Source organism: Triplophysa dalaica, chromosome 16 (genome assembly GCF_015846415.1).
Source record: "Triplophysa dalaica isolate WHDGS20190420 chromosome 16, ASM1584641v1, whole genome shotgun sequence".
Lineage (NCBI taxonomy): Eukaryota > Metazoa > Chordata > Actinopteri > Cypriniformes > Nemacheilidae > Triplophysa > Triplophysa dalaica.
This window is the reverse complement of record NC_079557.1, coordinates 2,280,050-2,296,735: the sequence shown is the minus strand read 5'-3', so window position 1 is coordinate 2,296,735 and position 16,686 is coordinate 2,280,050. Positions and strand designations below refer to the sequence as shown.

At 40.5% G+C, this 16,686-nt stretch overlaps 1 long non-coding RNA gene across 1 annotated transcript; it reads left to right on the top strand.

Moving 5' to 3' along the window:
- The first annotated feature begins 757 nt into the window (after positions 1-757).
- On the top strand, positions 758-5,188 carry LOC130438438 (uncharacterized). Its single transcript, XR_008909334.1, has 4 exons — positions 758-879; positions 957-1,099; positions 2,173-2,266; positions 4,873-5,188. It is a non-coding gene; the product is annotated as an uncharacterized LOC130438438 (long non-coding RNA).
- The last annotated feature ends 11,498 nt before the right edge of the window (positions 5,189-16,686 follow it).

The following is a 16,686-nucleotide window of genomic DNA, read 5'->3' as shown; positions in this document are numbered from 1 at the left end:
AGGGTGTTGTTTTACATCTTTGTTGTTCATCTTAGACAGCCTTTCTTCGTTTATTTCTCATGTGAAAGGGAGCCCATCGATGTGTCTACTAGAGTTTGAGAAGAGATCTCAATATATATAACTTGGGCACGTTTTGCCAACACACCAAAGTCTGCAAAGATCAGTAAAGCATTTCTGATCGAACTTCCCCAAAACCAAATCATTTGAGCCATGCTTTTAAAACCAATGTTATAGCTACAAACTTCTACTGTACTGTCAACCATTGACCCATTTGTGACTTTTAGAGGGCATTTAGTGGAAAATCATCTCAAATCATGTTGATACTTGCAATGAAGTTTACCTGTGGGACAGCACCGCTCTGTACAGTACAGTACATACACTGTGTGTTTGTTTTGGAGGCTGGTACCAGATCCGCAGGTTCCTTGCAACAAACGACCGGATTGGCTAAACACCTGGTCCTCGGTGTGAATCTGACATGGGCCGTATGTCCTCGCAGGTATCGCCTCACTTCTGCTGCCAAACCCAATGAACGTCAGTTGCGACCTTAATTCACGAAGCTCCTTTAGCAAGTGTAAACTTCTTTTCGCTGCAAATACCGGCAATTGGAGTAAATTTATTCCTGACGTTCCTGGCGTGGAGACCCAACATTCCCCAGCAAACACAAGAGTTCTAATGTTTGCCGTTGGCTTGAGAAAATGGCTTGACAAGCCAAATGAACTTGTCTAAATGGACGAAATTCCTGCCAACAGTTACTAACGGGTATGGCACTGCGGACCGGAGCGGCACGGCTGTTGGTGTTTGTTGCAGGGGGGCCGCAGGGTTGAAATCCTGGAAGCGTGTCAGTGTTCTCCTTGACTCGCTGGAAGAGTGCAGGCAGAGGTGGTTAGTAGGTAATTGTATAATTAGTAGCGGGTATTGTTTTTAAATGGCTGACTAACTCTGACATGTGTCCACAGGCCGAACCAACAAACTTACATCACAGTCTTGACCTCCTGCAGCTGGAATGGAAACATTTGTCCTTTGCAAGAAACTCTGAAGTTGCTTCTATTACTTCTCTAAATTCAGGAAGTAATAGAGAACGGATCCTGGATGCATATAAGTATGTGCTCCCTTCATATTTTTGTTCACATACGCTAGGGTGCGATTGGGAAATAACCCAAGCAAGGAAATAGCATTATAACCCCCACTCCCCCCGTGCACATCTTTACATTTATGCATTTGGCAGATGCTTTTATCCAGATTGATTTGCGCATGTTGGGTATACATTGCTTCATCAGTGTGTGTTCAACCTTACCAGTTGTGTTACAGGAACACTGACACATCTTCTGGGAAACAATTATTACATGTTGTATCTTAAAGTCAGCATGAAAAGGAAGTAGCAATTGTCTTTTTTTCCGTATCGTGATGTATACCCGAGTAAAATGACTTCTGAAACGGGTAAAACATGTAGGGTGGGACTTGATTTCATCCACCGACAACTGATTGGATCATTAAAAGGTGTAAGATTTCAACGGAAGTTTGCAATCTGTCAGTCATTGCAGCCCTGCCCTCATGCCATTCCTCGTGACCAGAAGGGAAGAGAGGTCGTTTTTACCAGGGAAATTTCTGATTAAAGATTGAAAGCGCAACTGTATTTTAAAAAAAATGATGATGTGCGGAGATAAATAATTTATAAATACTTCACCACTGTGTAAAACAATCAGAATGATCATTTTTAATTTAATGCCGGCTTTAAAGTCCACGTGAACCGGAAGTTGCACTAATTTTTACTTGCGTATCTTGACGCATTTCTGAGTGAAAAGGAATTTCTAAATGAGAAAAAATGGATGTGACTTGTTTTTTCACTGTTATTTGATTGGATGTCATTAGTTGTGACCTCATCCTGCTGGGAGCAGACTGACAGTTAAGGGGAGGGGTTAATGGATGCTCCGCCCAAGCCCACTAACTTATGTCATCACTAGAGGGCAGAAGTGCATTTTCAGATTTTAACAGACGATTATGAGGGCACATGAATTTTAAAAAGCGAATGACACACATTGGTAAGCTTTTTACAATAAACGCCAGAATATTTTCTGAAAACTAGGAATTGTAATTTTGAATTTCACAGGGACTTTAAAGTGTCAAGAAAACCTTAAGCTGCAACAATCATGAGCTTTATTTATCTTTCATCAGGTGGAGGTAACAGATTGGCTTACAGCTTTTTGAGGTCCTGCATGTGGTTTTGATGCAGACCAAGCAGAAACCTCTTCCAGTAACTGCACAAGCGGTAAGTTATAATGCTAGTTCAGTACACCATCCAACAAATGAGAAGGAATGTTACCTCACCTAATTTATATTCATGAGAGGTTTGTACCGTGCCCCCCCCCACAAACTTTTCATATTGCTCTTACGGCTCCAAAAACGAGCCTCGAACCTGTGTCACACGTTTATGAATGGCATAGCGTGTTATGTACCTGTCAGACCACGTCTCCACACTGTAATGCGGTCACTCAATCCATGGAACGGACGACGTCACCTCTGCTTGACCCCGAATGTGTGATTGTGTGTTTGAATTATGTTTGTGAGAGTATATTGTCAACTTGTTCCAGATTGTCCTGGCCAAGTGCTCAATATGTTTATTATGAGACGGATGTGTGTGTTTGTGTGTGTGTGTGGGTTTGCAGGTTGATGGCGTGTGTTGCAGGTGTGTGAGTGTGTGTTTGGGATTGTAAGGTGTATGGTATGATGATTGTGTATATTTGGAATATGAGGTCAGGATTTCAGCCTGCTGATGGGGAGAGCAGATGTGGTTTATGTTGGATTCCCCGAATGTCGTTTTTTTCCTCGTCCGTACTCCTTTTTTAACGTTGCTCTTCATCTTTCAGGTTATAACCTTATTCCGTCTTTTCCCTCTCTACTTTAATTCTTTTCTCTCCATCATCTCTCTGGTTTGCAGAAGAGGAACTGTAGTGTTACTCTTTAATGTGCTGTGTAATTACTCTGGCTTTGACTCCCTTCATTAGTCACGTCAGTACAGAAACATACTTCACACGAGTACGCAAATTGTTTGGCCAGCATGTTGCAAGCGTACGCTACAGTATCCCGCTGCAATTTTATCCGTCACTTGATTGAAAGTTAAGCCAATTTTAACGTAACGCCTAACACATGGCAAGGCTGCTTTACATCTTCTCATCCTTGAAAACAAATCTATGCAAAGAAAAGTCGACCCAGGTTATATTAAATACAGGTTCAGTTTTGTGCTGTGAATTATTTGTTGCTGAGAACATGACATTTAGAGGAGAAAAACATTTCGAGAAAGACGTTAAGAAAACGAAATTGTGAATGTATTTTACGTACATCACGTTAATCATTCTTCTTTACAATTTTGGTACAGCTTTGGGTCAAGTGAAGCTTAGCTTTCCTGTAGCTCAGTGGTAATAGCATTGCGTTAACAACTCTGTTTGATCCCAGGGGATTGCAAATACCTATGTAAAATGTATAGGATAAAAAGCAATGTAAGTCGCTTGCGTCTGCCAAATGCATAAATGTAAATGTAAGTGTAAGCTTGACGTAAAACCTTGGTCCTGAATCAAATCCCGGTGAGATTCATGACTCTATAGCGCCCCTTGTGTCAATGCTGGGAATTCATGCGTATCTAGTAGAGCTTGTTTGCTTGTACTTGTGTAAGACATGTTTCAGGCAAAGAATGAGATTTTTTACTTTCTGAATCCCAAATCTTAATTTCGAGTGTTTCTGAAATCCTCCTTTGGTTTTTGCGCCTTGCTTAGTTGTCTCTTATAGATAATAAATTGGGTGTTTGTGTGGATTGTGGAAGGCCAAGAACAACATTTTGTTTAAATGAACCTTTTTTTAACCATTTAGATTATTTGCATTGATATTATTTTCATGACAGTTCGGCAGATTTTTTGCAACAAGTAAAAGATAGTTTAGGTGTAAAACTAGTTAATGTCATTGTTGTGTATGCAATCCTGTGTTTAATTCATGCTGATTTAATTAAAAATGTATTACAGTAAAACGCAATGAATTACAGTATTGAGAATCTAATGGCAGTAATTATTCATAACTCAAAAGTTAAATTGTGCTCACTTACATCTTAATGGTCGTTTTTTTTCATTCAAGATATCACATATTTTTTCTTCTCACCATTGAAATGATGTGTGTGGTTGACGCATGCCCCTTTCACTGGCTCAACCACAGTCACTTAGCACTCCACAGATTAGGGGCTTTAGGATGGATATCTTTCACTCTCTGATCGCTGACGGCCGTCAACACAGCTGGGCTGTAACGTTCAGAACAGCCTCTGAAACCAGATCAAGCAGAATTCACTGTGTGTTGTGTTGGATGTGTTTCTGATCTCTCCGGATTTTAAACGTGCTGTCATGCTTCGCTCCCGGTCCGCAGCGTGACCGCTGAATCCCCCTGGAGGGCCGAAGGAGAGAGAGAGCACTCGTTTGTCCAACAAATTATTTAACAAATTAAGCAACATTAGAATGGGCGTGCGGGCGACAGGCCTGATGTCGGCCTGTGTTTCATTAGCGGCGCTCTCTAACGCCTTCCATCTGTAGGGGCCGGGAAGTGCTGCCGCATGTCCTGTGCGGTGTGGCCCGTCCTGAATCATGATGGCGCTGGACCCCCCAGCACCCCACGGCCCTGTCACATTTCACCTGCCGCAATTCCATTTGTTGACATTTTACTTTCTCATCGAATAACATGAACTTTCAAGGCCAACATTATGGATGTCTATTTTTAAATGAAATATTCTATATGCTTAAAGATGTTTAAAATCCCACACAACTGGTTTGCTAACACAGTCCGATCTTCAGAAAAACAGACGTTATTTTGTATTCATCTGTCTTTGTCTCTCTTTTACAGAAAGAAAAAGGTACAGATGGAGAAACCAAGTGCAAATCGGATAACACCTCCTCAATCTTTTTCTCCTCCTTTGTATCGCGGATGGGATTTTTCCACACTCGCAAGGAGCTCGGCGGGATCCGCGAAGAGCGGGTTGGGAATATAAGATGTGACGGAGAGAAGAGGCCAACAGTCATCTGGAATGTGACGAAATCTTAGAAGGTGACAAAAAAGGAAATGGTGAGAGAGTTCTGGAATCCTGCAGGTCATCTGAACCCTATAGGACTGTATGGAAATATGGAATATGACAGAATTCTGGATTGAAGAATATTCTGGAATGAAATACAGGGAAAGAAAATAGAAACCCTGCTTTGGGGTTCAAACAGTCTGAAAAAGTGAGCAGCAGCCAAAACCAACCCTAGTGAAAAATAAATATACTAAAATGTATTTGAAATAAAGTTATTTCATGCTAAGTATTTTGCAAATCCATTAACATTGTATGTACTGTACTAAATGAAAATACACTGCGATTGTATTTGTGGTATAATAAATTGGTGTACTAAAAGTCTGCTAAATTGGAACCAACTAATTTTGTACCAAATATACTTTAATTCTGCAGAAATAGTGCTGAAGTCCAACCAAAAAATAATTTAAGTGTATTTGATTGTGCTTAAGTGAAACTATTGCAAGTTTGCTTCAGGTACACTTTAAATATCTTGCATTGAAAGATTGATAAAAACAAATCCTTATCAAAGGTGGCATTAGAACACATTTTTATTTAAACACAGGCTTAATATGAAGAAATGAGCTTTGTTTACAAATAGTTCTCCAAATAATGTTCAATTATAATTTAAATCAGTAAGTCATGTCAGTAAATATGTTAATACATTTAAAATAAACTTGTTAAATGCATTGTTTTTTGACTAGGGATTTCATAAATGTTTGACGTTGAGTTTGTCACGTCATTATATACTGTAGATTGTAAATGAAGGAAATTTGTGTGCGTTCCTCACAGTGTTCTTGCAGATACACCTGTCAGACATTCAGGAATGAGTCAGCGATGAGGTCATAGGTCAAGTGCTATTGCTCTGTTACTGTAATGATGCTAATTTGACTCCGTAGCTCACACAAACTCACAGGACCCATTCGCCAGGTCGGATCTCAGAGCCAGTCAGCACAAACTATGAACTGCTACTTGCGGCTTGACAATTTGTGAGCGGTGTTATGTTTGGGCCAGTTATCCTGACCTAGATTTTTTCCCCGTGCCAATAATTGGATTTACAGTGGTTTTGCAGGCCTTTATGTATTTTAAAGTGTTCACTAAAGTAACGATATTAGCTGTAGTTGATCATACTTGGATTTTGAGGACTGTTTAAATTACAAGCACCAAGTATTCAAGTTGTCTTATTTGTGCGGGACATGTGAATCTTGGTTTAATTCGTGTTTAATTCATTCAGCAAACACTTCCGTTCAAAATCTGTTTACCATTAAAAAGCTTCACAGGTTGAGACCTCAAGAAGATCACTGATAAAAGGACAAGAGAAAAAAATAAAACTAATATACGAGTAAGTGTTTCTAAACCATTGAACGCTACTTTATTTATACATATTTGTTTCATTATTTGAGCAGGTTGCAAAAATACGTGCATTGGATTTGATTCACAATAACTATTTCTTTTTAGGATGATGGATGTCAGTCACCGAAAGCCAAAGTCAATTTCATTATTTCCTTTTACCGACATAACCTCTACATTACAACAGTAGTTTTCTATTGTGCTGACAGAATATGTTAAAATGTGGCACAGATAGTAGGTCTGTTTGTATGTGTGTTGTACTACCGTTGTGTTAAAACACATGCACACGCAAGATTCTTGGCTTTGTTCAAGGTCGGCGTGTGCTGGCTTCAGACATCCTGCGTGTTTGGCGCGCGCTGTGGTTTCATTTGAGCGGTAGATCACAGGCGCGTCATAGTTACATGCGTGAGAATGCCTGTATCTTCATCTGGGTGTCTGTTTGTGATCAGCCTCTGATGTATGATGGGGGGAAACTCGCCCCGTAGTAGTTTGCGATCAAATAATCAGATGCATGTTTGCGGGTCGTTTCAAACAGAAAAAGGCTGCCAGAGGAAAATTTGATCACTCTTGAGGCCTTTATGTAGTTCTCGGTTATGTTTACTTGAGGTGTTAAGTGCATGTTTCTCGTAAAATCTCTAAATAAATGACACAAATGAGTCAGATGTTGACGTGCATTTTGTGTGAGCTACGCGATTCGTGTGCAAATCTGAGCACAGTTTGAAAGATCTTGAGATCTCTTCTAAATCTCGAACAGGACACATTAGGTAACTGGGCACTTCTCAGAGAGAGCATCTGAGATAATGTGAAGTTTGTGGTAAAAAGAGAGAGAGAACTGAGATGAGAAAGGCTGTAAACAGTTTGTGTAGTGTCCTGTAGCTGTGTGTGTGTGTGTGTTGGCTTTTTACTTTGTACTGTATGTTGTTTATGACCAAAATTTTCCTGCTTGGATGACCAAAAAGTGGGAAAATCTATTCACACCCAACACACACACAAATTTGGAGTTGGTTTTGAGAGAACTCCATGCCGTTGGTTTGGCTTTTATGTACTTTGAAAGCAGATGATACTATTTATTAGAATAACTGATGTCTGATGAAAACTGTGTTTTTCTCTCTGACCGTGCCAATACAGTCACAGAAAGTTGAGCTCCACGCTGGAGAAAACACATGGCACAGTATCCATGATGTGATGCATAGATGTGCTCTTTTTTAAATGTTATTCTTTCCTAAATTTCTTGATTCCTGGTGAACGTATAGACGAGTAGTTGGAGCGTGTTATAAACGGTGTCACCTAGACCAGATATTATGTTAATCTAAAGCCAAAAAGCCAGGCATACTGGGGGCTCACTGTGTCCCTTACAATCCATTGGAAAGTCACATTCAGTTCAGGCCACTTAATGCAGTCAATTCATGACTGGTAAAAGTATTCTCTGGTTGCATATCTTAAAAATTCATCAGATTATGGAAATTAACTGGGTTGACTAGAGTCCCAGCTGCATGTGAAGCATATTGTATTCTCCAGTCTTTTATTTTCAGTATATGAAGTCATATACTCGTGCATATGAGTTTATTTAGCTTACTTAGCTAATGAGGACGAAATGTAGATGGCTGTTTTTATATGAAGCTCATTATAATGACTACAGGCTAATCCAGTCTCTAACCCGAAATAAAATGTTTTACAGGGGAAGAATTTATACAAACATTATTTGCTTGATTGATATTTCGTTTTTTCCAATTAAGGATGTCCCAAAAGGGAGGTTTTGTCAGATTTTGCTCACTTCTGAGGACTAATTTGTCCCCAAAGTATAGCTGAGTAACACACACACTCGTGCACACAAGCATACACACACAAGCATATTTTCTTGGGGTGCAGCTGTGATGATGTCATCCATTACTGCCACTTTGCTGATTTGAAGTCTTTATTGGAAGCAGAACGATTTGCGCGCACACACACATGCACACACAACACACATGCTGACACTTGATTTCATGATTTGACTGGTTGAGGTTGTCGAGTGACTCTCTTCTTTCTTTCTTTCTTTCTTTCTTTCTTTTTCTCTCTCTGGTCCAGATCACCTGCAGCTAGCAGCGTGTCTCAGCTGACCAGATTGAAGTCAATCTCAATGAGTCTCATACTTCTTTATCCCGTCTCTTTCGCCGACTCGTGTATTCTTCAGCGTTTGGCTTGTCGTTTGTCTTTCCAGGCTTTGAAGACAGCACAGGCTGCTAATAAAATGCAGGTCTCAACCACAACAAAGGGCTCTGTTCCCAGACTCAATAAACTATTTACCCCTCCTTCTCTTTCTCTCTTTTTTCTCTCCTTCTTTCTCTCTTGACGTTTTTCTTTTTTCCCTCTCTTGGCTTCAGAAGAAATATGTGCACTTGCTATGTTTTTCCATGTGATCATAGAATGCTCTGGAATAGATTAGTGAAGAACAAAAAGGAGGGAGACAGAGCAGAAACATGAGGGTGAAAGAGAGAAAGGAGCGAGGGAGCAGGTAACCGCGGTAACGACGGTCTCTGGGGGAGCAAGTGATGCAGAGGGCGGAGTCACGGACACAAACAAAAACTCTACCTGTCAGCATCTCAACAGTACAGAGTTAGCAGATTTTATGATTGCTAAACAAAAAAGGGTTTTAAAGAGGTCATACATTTTTATTTTAATGCTTTTTCTGGATGTATGCTTAAGATTGAGATTTTATGGGGTTTTTCAACCTTTCCATGACCCTGGATTGTTTTTTGCTGCTGTCTCTTTAATACTTGTTTGCTGTTGGGTCCATTATTTTTTTCTTATAAGATTAGTTCAAAGCATCAAGTACACAGAAACTCCCAAACTTTGACACACTTTTACTTTTACAAATGTTTTCTGTTGTATAGGAATAATCTGTTCTGCTACATTCTCTGACAAAGTTACTTTGTCTCTCTCTCTCTGTCTCAATATGTCTCAGCTGAAAGTAAATAAATGGCTGTTTTTTGGGTCCTTCTTTCCTGGAGCAGAGTAACAGAAAGAAGTGTGTGTGTGCGTTGTAAACCACAGCCTTATTGAAGCCATTAGGCTGCTTAGGAGTGGAATCAAACCAACACACACAGAGACACACATTTTTTCCCCTACTAATTCCCTCTCTTCACCGGTGTGTGCGTGCGTGTGTGTGTCATGGCGACAGGTGTTCCTGTGGGAACACCAGCTGTTCTTCTCATCACCGTTCAGTCCGTCTCACCTGCAGACGTCTGTGATCTTCCCGCTACAGTAGGAGGGTAAACGTGGTTTGGCTGTACCAGGTGCCCCGATTGGGTTACAAACGCAAACAAGAGCAGCAAAGCCCGTTTGAACCTGTTTAAATGGAACCGTTCACCCCAAAAATGAACATTCTGTCGTCAGCTGCTCACTTTAATTTACTTTAGTTTTGTTTTATTTTAGGTTGTTATTTTGACATTTTCTATACTAATATAAGTTGTTGAATCGGTTGCAGCTTCATGTACATGTTGTCTGTAGTCAAGGACACATAAGACATTTTTTGGTGAATAACTTATTTCAGTCTGTTTAGGTTCAGGTAATGCTTGCATATGTTTTCTGAACTGGAATATAATGTCTTATGTTAATCTTGAAAGCTTAAAAGAACCACTTGCTGCTTTTACCAAAGCGTGCAACATTATTGACATCAAAAATGTAAAAGATATTTTAAGGTTATTATCAAAATTGACCAAAGGGTCATTCATGATTCATTTTAATTTATACCATGGTCTGTTTGAATACTCGATTCTGATTGGCTGGAAGGCAAAATGTGCTTCATGTCGTGCATTAAAATCTTTTACATTTACATTTATTATTTTGGCAGACGCTTTTAACCAAAGCGACTTACAAGTAGGAGAGAATATAAACATTTTGTCAACACGTTAAAGAGTACCGTTAGTTTACTAGCACGGCTAGTCATAGTTTATCCCTTACTTATCTCCTGAGTTTCTGTTTGGTGAGAGAGAGAGAGAGAGAGAGAGAGAGAGAGAGAGAGAGAGAGAGAGAGAGAATCAGATAAAGTGCTTTACATATTGTTATCTTCATATCTTATGCTGTTTTTCCAGAATCAGCTGCGATGTGGACCAGACCTTATGCTGTCAGTAGGATAGACAGTACGGTCACTCTTCACCTCCATTGGATAGACGGATGGAAATTCAAAATTCAAATCAGGTGATACTAGATTAGAAACAATTTTTTTTTGATTGCTTTTGAGCAATAGTTAATGTGTTTCTGCTCATATTTGTTGCTCGAATATCGCTGATGCCGAAAGTCACTGTGGAGATATTCTCCCGTGATGTGGATGTGGTCTGACAGCTCAGTGTTTTTAGGGTTTCAGTAAACCAAGCAGTTAAAAGCGATGTCGGCCACCGCAGCAGAGTCTCGCGGCACACACACACTTACCCAGGAAATGCTTCGGTCGGCCACAGGGTAATTGTGACTGTCCCAGCCAATTTTTGCCAAATACACACATACAGAGCTGTACTTGTCTCAAATTGGCTGATGGTTCAACACCATAATCTGTGTAAGGGAGAAAAAAAACTATTAAATCTGAAATTAATCTTAAAGCTGCAACTGCTGTAGAAATATGTGCATATATTAATAAGTACAAACTTAATAGCCTCTGAGAGCTTTGTGAATTTGTTTGTGTGTGTTGTTGATAAATTCAGTCAAGCAGAAAAACAAATCAGACACACAGATTGATCCCAGATCTGTTTACAAACACTTGCCCAGATTTACAAAACTACTGGAGAAACTGTCCTGAACTACAATCAGACAAACATGTGAGACAGAGATTGTGTGTTACAGGTTGATGGAGCCGTCGGTGTGACGAAAACGAGATAAATATGAGAAAAAGTGCGGAGTGAGGGAATGACAGGAAAAAAGGTGAGAGGTGAAGATAAAGAGAGTGAGAGGGTGTGGACAGCTGAGCTCACGGGAAGATCCATCACAAACTGGATCTCTTTAATACTTGAACTGTTTCTCATTGAAAGCAGGAGACCTCGATAATCTCACATTAGTCTCTTCTAGAATTTCATCTCATCTCAGAAATGTATCAAACTGTTCAAAGATTTCCATTTGAAGTGAAACTTTTCAAGTCTAAACTCTGTATACTGTACTGTGAAAATGGTTTATTTTGTGGCAACACTTTATAATAAGGTTGTATCCCTTTCCAGCAGTTTATACATTAGCAAACACAAACTATCAAATGACGATGAAGTTTATCGGCATTTCAAGGGTTTATTTGTAGGGTTATTATATTTGATTGATATTAACTGGAATACACAATGACAAACATGATTTCTGAACATTTTGAAACGAATTTATCTGTTTTTGCAAATGAACTCTTGATTTGTTAATATTTTGTTATGTTAGTGAATGGTTCAAAACAATTGACCATCTTTGCTCATTGTGCATTAACTAACGTTAAAAGGAACCTTGGGTATAGAGAGATGTATGGCTTAATATTTTAACAATAGCATTCAATTTGTAAATGTGAATTTAGAAAACAGTGTAGGCATAACTGTAACATTATTTACTCTGAGGCTGCCATTTTTTGTATCAAAATCCGTGACGTCAAATGGTTGCAACCTAAACCTGTTCTCCTAACGCTACAACGAAGCACACACGTTTTCCATATATAACAGTAAACTATGAGACGTCAACAATAAGATCGATACATAAATACGCAGGGACAGTTGGTGGCGGTTTGTCCTCTTGACACAAGCCAGCCTGCCTGCCATAAAAGAAGAATGCCTTCATTAGCGTCTGTTCACGGTAACCATGCAATAAATTATAGTTTTAAACGACCGTCTTTAAGACAGTTAAGACTGTTTAAGAAATCATCACCCACCATTATCACATACTTTATACATTTTGAGAATATACTGATAAACAAAGTAATAAGACTTGGTTTGGTTATTTTTTCTCTATTAGAGCACACATGAATATTTGTCCCCGTCAGCTTATGAACAAGAGAGACAAGACAAAAGGCTACTGATGTTGATAAATCAAAGAAGTCAAAATCTGGATAAAATGCATGTTATAATGGCTAAAAAATATTGTGTATATTTTAAATTCGCAGTGATTTCCGTCATTAATATGTATGTTTGTATTGTTTCTGACCAACATTGTTTCTGGGTTCCCTTTAACAAATATATAGTTACATTGTAGTTCATGTTAGTTCATGTAAGTTAATGCATTAACTTATGTTAACAAATACTACTTAATCGTAAAGCGTTACCAATTTTGGGCAGTTTTTAAATGGCACGTTAAATAAGAACACTAGACCAGCACACATTTCATTTACACAATAAACCAAGTTTGTTGTGTGTTTTATTATGTTATTTTGTTTGGGCACCTAATCAAATTGTTGCCCCTTTCATGAATAGGTACGAGTTGCTCTTGACAGCAGGTCCATGTCACCTCCGTTCTACTAACATCTGACATCTCTTTGTAAAATGTCTTCCTTATAAAAGTCTTTACATAAATAACATTCCCTTTAATATGTTGTTATGTAATTCAATGGCATTCATAAGTTTTCAAAAACACCCTTTTTGGCCTCAACTTACATCCATCCATCTCTTCTTCATTCCCTGTCCACCTCAACACTCTCCTCCCTGTCTCATGTTCTCTTTCTCCCTCTGCCCTCGCTCACTTTAATCTCGGTCCAGACATGCCCGACTGCAGTCTATTAGAATTGTTCTCCTCCCTCTGTTTTAACTCTCTCTGCTTCTCTGTTTGTTGCGTAAATGAGATGTAGGAACGCTCTCTCTCTCTTATTCTGGGTATAATAAAGGAATGATTACTGAACACATTCACATTTTCCCTCGGTGTGTATAGTGCCAGTGAAACGCCTGCATGCCCATGGCAGAAAGATGAGCTGTGCCAGGGTGTGTACTGCGTGTGTGTTTGTTATTGTTGCTGTTGCTATCACATGTGTAGGACTACATGTGTGCTCGAGGTGTTCAGTCATGTGTGATTGTGCATGCGTGTTTGCAGGTCACATGTTAACCTGTGACATTTGCGTTTCATACGTGTACGTCATGCTTTGCATCTTTTGGCGTCGTGTGCGTCTGTATGTGTGTGTTGTAGGTGGTTAGTCGTGGGAACCTTACCTCTGCTCATAGAGGCCCAGATGTGGTCCGTGGTGCTATGAAACCTGACGCCCCCCCAAAAAACACACATAGACACACACTTTCTCTCCCCCACCCATTGCGCCTCGAACTCTGCATTAAGACACATGTGGAAACAATTCAACCAATGCCCTGAGCAGACCAACACACACACATCACACATACTGTATAACACATGTGCCACACGCATGCACATAAACAAACATCTGACACACGGCCCGTACCCGAGTCTCCACACTTCAGTGCGTGTGTGTACATAAACACATGATTACAAGAAAAAACACACCGACGCACACGCATAATCATGTTCCTTTGGACACAAACCATCCAATGACTACTAGCCTTATAAATCCATATCCACCATTTACTGAGCGAGGAAAACGGCTCGTTCTTTAACAATGGCCGCAGGTAGTGTGCGTATGTGTGTGTGAATGTTCAGAGGCTTGAGTCATCTCTCAGTAGACTTCAGTGAGTGAGCACCTCGGTGTCCCGCACGCTCTGTTTCAGGCCTCTTGTTTTGTTTTTGCACCTGGTTACAGGAACTCAAAGTGAATTAACAATCCGCTGATGTAGCCAGGCCCTAATTTATGGCTAAGCTAATGTCTTTTGTAATGTTTCTGAGCAGCTGGCCCAGAAAATGTCTCAACCTTCAGGAGTCACAGCGTTCCACAGTCACTCTGAATTAATCTACAACAGCCTCGTCGCAAAACCAACATCTAAAAAATCTAAACGGGTACCATCTACTAGTCAAATCATGAAACCTCACCCCCGGAGATTTTTATTGCGTTCACACGTCGCTGCTTCCAATATCTGTTTTCTCTGTCAGGTCACTGCTGTCGCGGAGGGGTGACACCTTATAAACGTAAATCTAAATAATAGCTTGTCTGTGGAATGGACGTTTGTAGGGAACACTTATCGCCCCGTTGGGTACCGCCACGGTTACGGTACGAATGCACTCTTGCAATGCATCGGTCGAGTTACAACGCTTGCATTTGCATACTTGCAGTACGTTCCTGCCGTACAGCAAAAGAGAGCGAGCGAGAGAGAGCTGGGGCAGGGCTGTTTTGATACAGCCAAACTGCAGAAACAAGCCAATTTCTGTAATTTAATATTTCACTTCTTCAACATCTGGAGCTGCGTGTAAAAATGGAAAATGGAGGGATGACAAAAGCAGATGATGGGAGAAGGACAAAAATACCCGTGTTTTGCTGCAAAACAGCTGCGTTGACTTCTTTCTCAAACACATGCACACGCGGTTGTGGCGATGCTTTAGACAAACAAACAAACAAACAACATGTTTGACTCATAAGGGGCCAGGTTCTTGTTGGAACTGTACGGCAACAGAACGTGTGTGTGTTTTAATATGTGATGGGTGTTTATGCCACACACACATGGTCTCTTTTGCTCTTGGCAGTCATATGTAGGTGATCTGGGTGTCATTACTGTTTGGCGGGTTGTCAAGGCGCATGATGGCATTCAGATGCACGCTGCACATTTGTGCACTTGCGTTCGCGTGCGCTTGTAACGCGTGAACAAGGTTGTTATGAAGGATCAGGTAAGATTTGCACCTCTAGATTTTCTCCTTGCCGGGGTATCAAAGTATTACCCCGATGAGGGCCACATGTCACCGACAGATGCAGATCTGCATGCGTGCGCTTGTGTGTGATGTTTTACTGTATTGATTCACTCTGACGCCTCTCAGCGAGCGAGAACAGCTGTGTTTGAACGCATACGAAAAGTGCGATCGCTTAATTGTGTAAACCTCTCGTCACTTCGCGTCGATGCGAGCGGGCGTGTGTGCGCGTATCTTTGATTTCCTTCAGATCCTCCATTATCGTGCCTTCAGCTGGGGAGAAATCATCCCTTTTGTTTGTAATTACAGTGACTTTGAAAAGAAAGGATACAAACACAAAGCAGTGAGGAGAGAACGAGGCGAAAACGACTTCAGAGCCTGTGACAAATTAGTCATTTTTTACCGTAGTTGTTTTTCGACCCTCTTTGCCTTTGTTCACACGCATTGACAGGCGAATGTGCTCGAGTGGATGAGGATTAGCGGACTGTCGCAGCGGCTCCAGTGTTTGTATTGGAGGAGTTTTGTTGGCTTTCTGGGAAGGCCTGAATCCTGAACAGTGTCCCCGGGGGAGAGAGCTGATCGGTTGGTACGGTGCTCCGAGAAATCAGCCTCCCGCAGTCATTTAGGCCTGAAGTTTTGTTCCCACTGAGGTGGAAGGAGGGGTCAGATGTCAAGAGGATTAAAAGAGAACATGGAGGGGAGGAATGATATGAAAGCCACTTTGTAATCTCATTCTCATATCTTTTGTCAGTGTGTAAATTGTAATTGTTGTTGAATCTTTCAGAAGGAAAAACACACACATTGACACCGCATGCTGGACGCTTGTGGGTCACTCAGTGAACCCTGCATGTGGGTCAGCAAAACATGTTGTTAACCTCCCTGGGGTTGTCAAATTGACACTTTTGATGTTTCGTAAAAACATTATGCGTGGTTTGAAGAGTTTCGAGAAAGGTTTCTCCACACAACTGCTGTTTCACTGTGTTGCCGTCTGCCAGAGAATTTGACATCATCACATTTTTAAGGCCAAACACGCACTTCACATAAATGTAAGAATTAAAATGTAATCCAGACAATAGCACACACACACGCTTGCATATTTATGCGCATGCCGTCTAACACACAATAGCGGGAATGTTACGTGGTCGGTTCACTTCTGCTATTGCCCAATAGAGCTGTTTGTGTGGTTTCCCATGGCAACCAGAAGGGAGTGATGGGCAAGGCATGTTCTGGTGATACAGAGCTGTAATGTTTTTTGGCCGCGTGAGCGTGCGCTTCTCTTTGAAGATAATATGCTAGTAACATGCACATATGAACTACTGGACTGGAAGTTGAGAATGAACCCTGCTTGCTCTCTCTCTCTCTCTCTCTCTCTCTCTGATGGTTTTACCAGAGTTGTGACTCATAGGGCATTTAGCCATAACATTAGTTTGGGAAAGAGAAAAGTGAGAGTTGGGAAGAATTAACTAGATGTAGCTTAAAAAATAACATGAAAGTATATTTTTGATCATTTCTGAACAGCAGTTGATAGTGATTTGACTGTGGTTGGC